The sequence below is a fragment of the Amblyomma americanum genome, chromosome 11, assembly GCF_052857255.1.
Source record: "Amblyomma americanum isolate KBUSLIRL-KWMA chromosome 11, ASM5285725v1, whole genome shotgun sequence".
Taxonomy (NCBI): Eukaryota; Metazoa; Arthropoda; class Arachnida; order Ixodida; family Ixodidae; genus Amblyomma; species Amblyomma americanum.
In genome coordinates, this window is record NC_135507.1 from 58,098,093 (window position 1) to 58,110,442 (window position 12,350).

Genomic DNA, 12,350 nt, shown 5'->3' on the forward strand with positions numbered 1-12,350 from the left:
GCTCTAGGTGGCTTGAAGAAAATGGTTCTTGCCGACCTACATTGCCCAGCCCCCTATACAGAGGTGTACCTTCGGGTGAGGGATAAGCAACGCAGTCTCTCAATTACTTTGGTTTGAGATTTGGAAGCTGACAGGAAGTTGGTCCCCTGGGCACTCGAAATGGATGTGATTGAGATTTGCTTTAAAATGATTGCAGAGTGTGGAGCGGGAATTGTATTCAGCGGGGTACATTGGGAAGTAGATATAAGGATTTGGGAATGTCCCCTTCTGAAGTTGCGGCCAGGAAACCTGATCTTCTTTGGCGAGGGATTTGTGCTGGGGTTGGTATTTGAGTCGATCGTTTCGATAGTGGATGGTGATTTCATAGTAGGTAACCAATTCAATTTTCAATTCCATTTATTTCTATAAAAAAAATTCTGGGGGTAAACATGGGCTAAAGGTGCATTTGTCAGCTTGACGAGGTCCAGGGACCAGCAGTACAAGTCACACGAATATTTGAAACATAAAAAATAAAGGAACATAAAATACAATTACTTAAACACACAGCACAGTTAGACGTGTAAAACGTGGCTACAGGTACAACACGTATAAAATTTTGTAGTAATGTAAAGCTGAAAATGAAACATGCACATGGATGATTTTAAACACATTAAAAATCAAAATAAAAAACATGAGTCCAACGCGAGGTAGAAAGCAGTGCAAAAGAAAACAAGTTTATAGAATGTGGTTACAATGGTTGTGTGATGAAAAACAATATAAAGGAAAATATTTGGAACAATAGAAAACAGTTATTCACTAGAACATCTATAGGGATACAAAGTACTTCCACCACTGGTTAAGGCTGGGATTGGTAAGTTTCGAATATTTATTTAAAATTAACGGGAGGTTGTGCTTAAGGGACTGTAGTTTGTAATTGGTGCGAAAATGGGGAATTTGCCATAAATCAGTGCTGCGTGCAAATGCATTCATACTGCTATGTTGAAGAGATGCGATTGTAGAAACAAATTGTCTTCAATGGCCTGATTATTATTATTATTATTATTACTGTTAATATTATTATTATTTTTATTATTATTATTAATGTTGTTGTTGTTGTTGTTGTTGTTGTTGTTGTTGTTGTTGTTGTTGTTGTTGTTGTTGTTGTTGTTGTTGTTGTTGTTGTTGTTGTTGTTGTTGTTGTTGTTGTTGTTGTGGTGGTTTTTCGTTAATTGATAGTTTCTTGCTACACAAGGGTTCACTTATAGATCAAGCGCATATGGATATAATGTTGCATGCATCTGTAATGAGTTTACCTTTAACATATATAAATGTGTGTTCGTAATTGTTATACGTCACTAAAAGTTTTGGGTGTTGCCTGCCACACTGTTGAGCTAGGTGAACACTGCGGCCGACTGCATGCATCTTTTGAAAAAAAAATTATATACGTATAAAAATGTTTCAGGTCACAAACACCTGAAAAACATGTCCAAAAGGTGGATATTCTGGCTGATAGTCATTCAAAGTCAGGAAGCGGCTAGTGCCTCCCAGTTTCACAATACGGGGCATTATTAGGAATTGGAGTCCATCTATGGAAAGAAAAAGTATAGTTGTAACGTTAAGGGACCGGAAGCGGGCAGAGTGGGTGAGGGAACAAACACGTGTTAATGACATCCGAGTCAAAATCAGGAGGAAGAAAGGGGTTGGGCAAGACATATGATGCGAAGGCAAGATAACTGCTGATCCTTAAGGATAACGGAGTGGATTCCAGAAGGCAAGCGCAGCAGGAGGCGGCAGAAAGTTAGATGGGCGGGTGAGATTAAGAAGTTTTCGGGGATACTGTGGGCGCAGCTTGCAAACGACAGTGTTTATTGGTCAGACATAGGATAGGCCTTTGCCCTGGAGTGGGCGTAGTCAGGCTGATTATGGCGATTATGATTACTAGTTCCATTTGTAGTGGGGTCTTCTGGCTGTTCACTTTGATTAAAGGGCCTCTTAGTGAATAACTTCTCGAATGCACTAACTGGTTAAAATTATTCTTTATTTACTCTAGTTTCTTATTTTGCTTAAGTGCTTTCAGACGACAATAATAGTATGTTAGTGTCATTTTAGAGTGGTCCTAACGCTCAAAACGATAATCTACGGCGCATCTGCATTTTCTGGATTGTTGTTACGTCTCATATATCAGAAAGCTACTGTAATTCCCGCTACACAGTCCACAACCAGCGTATAGACATTCTACATGTCTGCAAACAACTGAGGTGACGCTGCAGTCACAGGCGGGCTCGCGGTAGGCAAGAGGCCAGGGAGAGGGCGTAACGGGGAAGTTCTGAGTTCGGGCTCCGAACTCCTGTAGGCGTATTTTCAGTTTCTTCCACTCACAAGAGTGTTTCATGCATTGAACGGGGTAATTTAGATCGAACTACACGGGCTCGCTTTGACCACGTGCAGCTTGTTCTGGGAAAGAGCTCAGCACTAAGCCTTGTGTACGTGGCTGGCGGTAAACAGAAAGCACTCCTGCCATTCATTTCTGCTCTAGGCATCGAATAACATCACTTGTAAACAATAAAAGTAAGAAAAGGGCGAGTGAGAAATCGCGCACAAAGAACGGGAAAATTGAGGCTTCCATAGTGACAAGTCGACTTCAAGGGGAGAACGCCTGTACGAGATGATGGCAGGGCAGCAGTCAGAAAAACAAAATAAAAACAATAAAACACAAATTCGAACAACAGAGCGACAACAACACAAAGTATATGAATCGCGTGAAAGTGTCATGAAGGCGGTTGCAAACAACACTGTTTATGCAACGGAGAACTGACAAAGCCAGTTAACACACACCAGAAAGAAAGGAATAAAAATGGAGTAGGCTGTCTATCCTCTAGCGCACTCCCATTTTTGAAAGTGAGGACAGCTTAGCACCTCTTTGCTCCCGTACACGCTTATTCGTGTTTATAGTGCAGAACATGCATGGCAAACAAAATAGGGCGAGTACTGTCAATAGCTGATCAGTTTGGCTCAACACAGACAACCAAAGTTCGAACGGCATGAACTAATCACGCACGCAACCTATACACAATTCTTATTGTGTAAATAGTTTGTGTATATTACCTCTCGCTTATCCTCTCTTCCCTATCCTCTCCCCTCCTTATTTCCGCTGCCCCAGCTCAGGTGCTTCAGTATCGACGGCAGATGCCGGGACTAGCAAAAACCTTTTCCTTCCAGCCGCCGCGGTGGCTGATTGCTTATGGCGCTCGGCTGCTGGCCCGAAAGACGCGGGTTTGATCCCGGCGGCGGAGGTCGAATTTCGATGGAGGCGAAATTCTAGAGGCCCGTGTACTGTGCGATGTCAGTGCACGTTAAAGAACCCCAGGTGGTCGAAATTCCAGGAGCCCTTCACTACGGCGTCTCTCATAGCCTGAGTCGATTTGGGACGTTTAATCCCCATAAACGAACCAACCTTTTCCTTCCTATTTATTATTTTAATAAACTACGACTACTACAGCTTTTGCTCTGTTGAGGTACACACTGAAGGCCTTGACGCGCCGCTTCGAGTCGTCGATGGCCGCGGACAGGGACAGAGGACCGAGGCAACTCCAGAAGGCACGTAGGCAGTAGCTCCTAGGAGGTCACCGCGTCGACATCCCTAAGAGGCGTTGACTGCGGGCCCTCGTTCTGTTGGCAGGAAGCAGCAACGTGGAAAGCGTTGGAGTCCACGCCCAGTCGGTAGGCCTCGGGAAGGAGACGATGAAGCCCGCTTGCCGCGTTCCACCCCCGGCGATTAGAATGTAATTCTCCACATGTGCCACAAGTCGCTGTGCTACGTCGGGTTTTTACTTTTACAATCCTTGCTTCGCCTTCCTCTTCGGAGCACGTCCCACAGCCCTCCTTGATTATTTTACCTACTATTATTTTGTCCAACAGTGTGCACTAACTCATGACAGAATGAAGATAGATAGATAAAGAGAAGGTGGTAAAGACAGGGATGTTAACCAGAAAGGGGTTCCGATTGGCTACCCTGCACTGGGGAAGAGGGATTAGGGGGCTAAAAGGAGGAATAGAGAAGGGAAAAAAGGCATAACACACATACACACGCACAACGCTGTCACAATTTGTCACTCAATCCAGTCGCTCTCAAGCAGGCAAAGAGTGCCTTGTATGCCTTGAGGGCAGTCGACTGCTGTGGCCGCGGACCGAGGATCTTTTGCTCTGTTGATGGGCGAGGATCGAGGCGATCCAGGGCACAACACTGTGTATGGTCTCCTCACAACCGCAGCTTTCACAGGCAGGACTGTCGGCCATCCCCATCCGGAAAGCATGGTGGTTGGTAAAAGCAACACCGATCTGTAAACGGCATAACAATGTTGCGTCGCGACGTGCTAAGTTACGTGGGAGACGAAGGCAGAACACTGAAGATCTCTATAGACTCAAATGAAAAAAACTGAAAGGCCGATACAAACATGCAGGTGAAATACGTAAGGAAGCAAGAAATGCAGGAAAAGAGGCGAAGTAGACAGAACCGAAAATATCTGAAAGAAAGCAAACTTGCACACCGCAAAAGAGCCCGACTGACGTCCATCTTGCCTGGTCAAGAGGCCCCCTTGAAAGCTTGCAAATATAGCTAATTAGAAATACAAATGATCAACAATGACTCCACTGTTGAAAAAACTTGTTTCGTTTTCAATTCCACTGGTACAGATAAAGCATAACTTACAAACTGGGGATTCAACGACTGGTCCAAAAAATAACGATGAAAGGCGAAATCAGGGAAAATAAAAAATGAAAACGCCTTTAACTCGTCTTGGCGTTATCGAGAGATTTGCGGGAGGAAAGTCAGAAACACTACGCACGCAAATATAGACTGGTGTCTCAATTATCTGTCCGCGACGTATATAACTCGTGTAGGTGCAGTGCTGCAAGACACGTAAGAATTTGGCGAAGTGTAAACTCTGCAGCACGCTAGCTACAGCTGCATTGGGCAAAATGAGTGTAAACTGGGTGAGTGGTAGCAACAGGACTATGGAAGACAGACAAGCACACAATGAAGAATTTGTACTGAATGTAGGATGAACAGACGGAATGTAATGTTGGCCGTCAACTGATGTAGACTCACAGCACAGACTTGCACTGTCAGTAGTAAGGCTCTTCTACAGTGAGGAGGGTGAGGCAAGAGTGGAGCATCTTGCGTGGATGTCGAACCTACCGAGAGGAGCTTAGGGGGCACCGGTTTCATCTGCGGCCATGTCAGTTTTCTCGTCTCGATAAATCACGGCCCTACTTATCGAAAAGGCAGAAAACTGGACACTGCGACGCAGTGTGGTCGAAGGGCCCGACAGTACAGTGCTTTCGGCGGTAGGCAGAGGGCGCACGAAAGGAAAGCTGCACCGGCAACTGCCATATCGAGCCAGATGCCACCGCAGGCCGAATGCACCAGTGCCATTGGATCATGAGAATGCTGAAATTAGCTCATCTGCAAAGAAACAAAAAACCGTGAAAGGCACAACAGCATACCGAAGTTTCACATACTTACCGCGGGAGCAAAGTAGGTGCGACTCGAGCGTTACGCCGCGGGGCTGAAAAAAGTAGGAATAGCAAACTGCCGACCTTGGCTGCAGCGGAAGCACGATGTGCCACCGACCGGTGGCAACGTCTGTTCTTGGGTGTTGCTGGACGGGGCTGGCGAGAATTGCCGAGCGCCGTGTACGGTCACAAACCACATGTCACTCAAGAGCATATCCGGAAACAGGCGTTCGGTGGCACGACATGGTGGCTTGGTCGCAACGGCGTTCAGAACTGGTTTTTGTTTCATGGCGCAAACGCTAGCGGGCACGCATATGTAAACCCCCTTGGGGCAGCTAGGAAAGTTGGATATCCAGAGTGTTTCACCTATGACTTTACACAATATTTAAAAATAGGCTTTCTTTGTTTTACGAGCGCTGCTTTCGGCATAGCATTTTCAGCGTACACTGTAAAAAAAAATGCTCCGCAGTACAGAGAAACCCGCTGGTAATGCGTTGCCGGAGGGTTTTCCGCAACATGAGGTACGGACTAAATGTCAGAAACAGAGACTCCGTATGACGACTGTAACATTCTTGGTAACGGAAAGTTACGCCATGCTATGCACGAGACCGAAATCGTTTTTCCACAATGAATGCTTCTGTTTTGTTCTTATTGAAGTTTCCGCAATGTGTATGCATACGTCCTCCGTTCACTCGGAAGTCATTTCATCTAGAGCGGAAATTATCTGTATTGTAATTATGTACTTTCTGTAGTACATGAACATGCGTCTTCGTATAGCTTCTGCCCGCAATGTTCACTGCAGATATAGCCGTCCAGGTGCCGAAGAAATAAGTAATATGTACAAGGCTTTCCTTTACGCATATTATGTATTGCATACGTACAAAGAATGCAGCTTAGAATGAAAGAGTGGTAAGTGTTTGGGTGAGTACAAGTACATACGTTTTATTTTCATGGCAAACTACACACATTGTACATCTGCACATTGCTGTCGGATCCATCTGAAAAGCATAAAAAAATCCTCATTTAGTGGTCACACAACACCAAATATAAATTTCACAAATACATTTCAACCATCCGCTATTGAACAATCGACTTTCGTAGAAGCTTTCAAAAGCCATTCACTGAGAACCAACACGTTATAATTTATTGCCCAAAATTCATTTCTCATAACAGTAAACAGTAAAAACCACAGATCCAGAAAGAAGCAGACAAAATGCGCTTTCCCGGGCGGCACTGTGCGCATGAGTCTTTACAGTTGTTTATCATTTTGTGCAAATAGAAAGTAGCTAAGGATGGGCGCCAGATGCAATTCAATGCAGGTGCCTTTCTGTACATAGTACTAAATGCACAACCTAGCGAGCAAGGAACATTGGTAACATCTGAAAAAGGCGGGACGCTTGCCGAATTTATCGTCCATCCAATTTGTTATAGGCAAGACAAGACGAAGCGAAAGTCCTGCGCTCAGTTTTTATCCAGTTCCCGGGCATGCCCGTTGCGGCAGATTATGACGCTTTTTATTATGACACAAACTTGGAATACGACCCCAGGAAGCACACTTCCCCCAAACCGCATATTGTCACTCATAGTTTCCATTATCTCAGCATGTGCAAGAAAATGTACTAATATCTGATGTCAGTGAAAATGCAGTCACACGTACCGGAAGCAGCTCACTAGGGCATTCCAATATCTCTGCAGTGTACCTCACGAGGAACGGATGCTAGAGTTTCAAAAAAGGGCTCTTGGCAGAAATTTAACCAAAGGCCGTTGCCATGTGAACCTTTTCAAAATGACCCAGAAAGACGAAGTGTCCTCATGTGTCTGATGCAAAAGAAGGATGAAGGCATGAGTCTTTCTGCTTTTTGAACAGCTGTGATACGTTTTTTACTGGTACTGCTTGGCGCAGCTTCAGTCTCCTTCTTGACATTTTGTGAAATAATTATATATCTGCGAAAGATCTCGCTAGCAAACATTTTGGCACTAATGGAGAAGCAAAAAGACCCATGTCCTTGGCCTTTTTTTGTGACACTAAAGAAAGGCTCGCCTTTTAGGGTCATTGATTACGAAGAGGTCTATGTGGCAACAAACTTTGAGAGAATTCCTGCAAGAGCTCTATGTTCTAATGCCTAAGAATTTCTCATGAGGTGCCCTGTAGATATATTACAACACCTCAGTGAGCTGTTACCAGCCCTGTGAGTGCACTGTCACTTGACATCAAGGGTATGTACTTTTCCTCGCCACATGCAGCAATGATGTATATGTCAAGCGAAAGCATAAAAAATTTCTTAGCGCAATTCCAGATTGCTTGCAGAGGAAAGCACAAGAGTGGCCATGCTCAGCTGTTACCTTTGCTTCTTGTTCGAGTTCTACAGTGAGTACTACGTAATGACAGAAGGTGTCTGCATCAACTCATATTTAACACCCGTCCTGTGCGACCTCCATCTTGCATTACATGACAGGCAACTTTATAACACCCTTCATGCAAAGAGTGTCATCAGGGTCGGTGTGTTCTGTCAGTTTCCTGGTCCTGTTGTTTGTGCTGTGTTTTCTACTCTTAAATTATTTACTCCCTTCATTCTCCACTCCATGAAGCCTGAATGTGCTACTGCTCCACGCGTCGTGGAGCAGCCCAGTGGCCATTTTTTTTCATACGTCGGAGGCACTCAGCTCGAAAGGCATGCTTACTATATTCAACAGACAAGGGTACATCTGAGACACATCATTAATAACTAATTCTCACAGTGGTATCTGGTGCAAGAATATCTAAATACTACTGAATTTTTGCTTAAGTTTTCAGATACACTCTTAGATTAAAAACATAATTTGGCTACATTAGCAGAAGCACAGCACCAAGGTACTCACCAATTGCCTGAAGCACTGTACGCAAGTTCTCGTGCCATCATGAATACAGCACACTGTCCACGTCTTCATAATGCCATGTCACTCCAGCACTTCAGTAGCAAAATTTTCCTTAAAAAAAGAGAGTAGTTTTGTTTATGTTAGACTGGTCATATTTAATTGTACTATATACTATGTACTTCTCATTGTACTGCCCCAGACTAAAAAATACCAATGATCACGCTTTGAATTATGTCATATATGATCACCAAATTTGGTGTAATTAATATGTTCTTAGAAATTCTGATTGAAATAAATCTGACAAAATATTATTTCAGATAATGTGGCGCAAGGAAGAAGGACGCTAGCTAGATAACCTGGACGAATGTTTTCAGTTGCATGCAGCCATCGGCACCATTGCACACAAAATGTAAAATAAAGTGGGTTTTACCTTTCCTAATAGAATTTAATGCTGCAAACATTTAAGTAAAAAATTTCAACCTTCCATTCTGCATAAAGGAAAGAAAATTCCTCTCGTTTTTTTCACAAGCCTCTGCAAGTACACAATTCAGTGAATCTACTCTACAAGTACTTGAATCTATCAGCACGAGACAGGGACGAGAAAAGGAACAAAACAGGCACTGACTCGCAACTGAAGTTTATTGAAGTGAACAGAGAGTATACTGAAAAGCCACACACCACAAACTACACAATTACACATAAGCTACATCATAACACAAGTAAAAGATTGCCCTTAACATTCCTCTCATCTAGACAGTCAAACCCGCTGCATGTTAACGCTATGGGCAGCACACTCACAAATTCGTCACCGAGTCATAAGATGTGTCTAGCCTCGATAATTTTCTGGTTAATCTGCCGTGAACGTAGCGCCAAAATGCGTGTTGCCGAAAGGAATGGCTAACAGCCTTCACATCCCTTGTAATATGCAGATAAGTTACAACCCCTACCAATATTCAAATACCTCTCATGCTCCTGTATTCTTACATTGATACACATTCCAGTTTCACCAACATAAACCCAACCACATGATAATGGTATCCGACACACCACATACATTTTGCAAGGCACATATATGTTGCCTCGTTTCACTCGACACATGTGCTTTTTCCTAACGAAATTCACAAAATTATTAACAATTTTACAGACTGTAGATCACATATTAGGGGCCGAACACACCATTTTTACGTCATACCTTCTGGCCACAGTTTTCAAATTTTGCAACAATCTATGTATGTACAGTAACACAGTCAGTCTTTTGACGTCTCACTGGCTGGCCCCGGCCTGATCATGCCAGTCCCTGCGAAGGGGTTTCAGCTTTTAACATGCTAAAGGGAAGAATGGCGCAGCATCAAGTAACGAGGAAAGCAGGACAGCACACCCACACACAAGTGCCAACCCTGGAGCAGATACAAAATCCAAGAGCGCGTGCTTGACATTCAGCGTTGACAGTCAAGGAAACACGGATTTGGACACTAAAGATTGAACGAGCCCGATCCTTTGCTGCCAACACTGAATGTCAAGTACGCACTCTTAGATTCTGCATCCGCTCCAAGGATGGCACGTGTGCGTGGGTGTGCTCTCCTGTTGTCCTCGTTGCTTGATGCTGCGCCATTCTTATCTTTAGCATGTCTGAACGACTTGCCCAATCTTATATGCTTAGCTTTAACAATTTATCACACGCTCGTGCAATAGCATGGTTGGGAAATCATGCTTTCATTAGCCTTAAAATCTTCTCTTGGAAACCAGTTGTCACGCTGTAAAAGCATGGCTTCACCAATACCGAGCCTAGACTTGACGACGCAATGCTATCTTTCACTAGCTTAGAATCGTTCGACCAACAGTCAAGGAGCTGCTTAACACTCCTGGGTGAATATCGCTAGCACACATGGCGTGTGCAGAAGATCAAGGTAAGGTTCAGAAACCGCAGCTCTTTTTGTTGGGACATTTTCTCCAAGGTAAACTTAATACAAAGGCCTTGCTCCTTAAACAAGTTCACAATATGTACAGATCCCACACTATAGCAACCTTTGTAAAAGACCAGAAAATCATAGACGTAGCGAAAGATTTCCCCCCCAGCCCATGCAATTTCTGGGCAATCATTCCATACACCCTGCTTAAGAGAATATTGCTTAGCACAGGGGCAACCTTCGAATCGATACATTTAGCAGACTTTTGAACATATGCGCACTGCCATACTCCACAAACATGCTCTTCACTTCAAATTAAAGGAGGCAAGTGCCAAAAATGACTTATGTTACACACCCGTTCCTAAACACAAGCTCATCGTTGCGCTCCGATATACACATTCATAAGCTTTTCACAAGATCTTCTTACGGGATAGAATAAAATAGTTCTACATCGACACTAATCACAAGACAATCCGCTGGATTGTCATTCTTAAGATACTCAACCACACTGCGAATTGAGTACAAGAAATAGATCTTCATGATGCGAAGTAGACAGATGCTTTTGCAAATAACCAGAGATAATTTTGCATGAATCCTTTTCTGAAATTTATCTGAAGAGCATGTTATTGAATAGCATTTATTTGAAGAGCATGTTTGTAGAGTAGCGCAGTGCGGTATGTGTTCTAAAGTCTCGAATATGTAGTGGTTCGAAGGTTGACCTTGTGCTAAGCAATATTTTCTTGAGTAGGGTGGATAGAATAATTGTCCAGAATGTACATGGGCTGGGGGAAAAATCTTTTGCTATGTCGATGATTTTCTGGTCTTTTATAAAGGTTGTGATAGTTCGGGACCTGTACATCTTCTCAAGTTGTTTAAGGAGCAAGGCCTTTATCTCAGGTTTACCTTGGAGCATATGTCCCAAGAAAAAGAGCTGTGGTTTCTGGACCTTACCTTGATGTTCTGCACACTTCATGTGTGCTGGCGAGTGTTAAGCTCCTACCTGGCTACATGTCGACCATTCCAAGCTAGTGAAAGATAGCATTGCACTTTCTAGTGCGGGCTCAGAATTGATGAAATTATGCTTTCACAGCATGACGACTAGTTTCCAAGACCAGATTTTAAGGTTAACGAACGCAGGATTCCCAACCTTGTTACTGCAAGAGCATATGATAAATTGTTGAAGAAGCTGAGACAGTTTCGCGGTGACCGGCACAATCAGGCTGGGGCCAGCCAGCGAGATGCCAAAAGACCAGTTGTGTTACCGTATGTACATAAATTGTTGCACAATTTGAAAAATGTGGCCAGAAGGTACGATGTAAAAGTGGCTTTCTCGGCCCCTAATAAGTTGTCTATAAAGTATGTAAAATTTTAAGGCTAATTCTGTGAATGTGGCTCGAGATAAGTACACGTGTAGAGTGAAATGTATATGGACTTTGTAAAATGAATGTGGTATCAGATATTATTATCTTGTGGTCTGGTTTACGTAGGCGCAACTGGAAGGTGTATGAATGTAAGACTACAGGAACACAAGAGGGTAAGGGCTTGGCTCAGTGCTTGGGGTAACTCTGCGCTACACTGCACGGGATGTGAAGTCTGCTACCCTTTCCTTTTGGCAACATGCATTTTGACAGTAAATTCAGAGAATAAATGGGAGATTATCGAGGCTAGACACGTCTTATGACTCCGTGAAGAATGTGTGAGTGTTTTGTCTATCTCGTTAACACGCAATGAGTTGGACTATCCCGATCAGAGAAATGTTGAGGGCGATTTTTGACTCATTTTGTCCTGTATGCTTATCTGTAACTGCGTGGTTTATGGTATTGCTTGGGTTTTTATATATTCCTTGTTCACGCCAATGAACTTTAGTCGCGAGACAGCACCTGTCTTGTCTCCTTTTTCGTCCCTGTCTTTCGCGCTGGTGGATTCACCGCGATGGCTCACCTCTGCAGAAATCCAAGGCATGACATTTTCCTCTTCACACTCGTGGTTCAGAGCATAATACGGCAAAGGCTTTTCAATTCCAAGGAAAGTTCATGGCTCCATTGAACACTGCCTCCTGCTTACAAGACACAGAGCCGCAATCATTGTAGATTC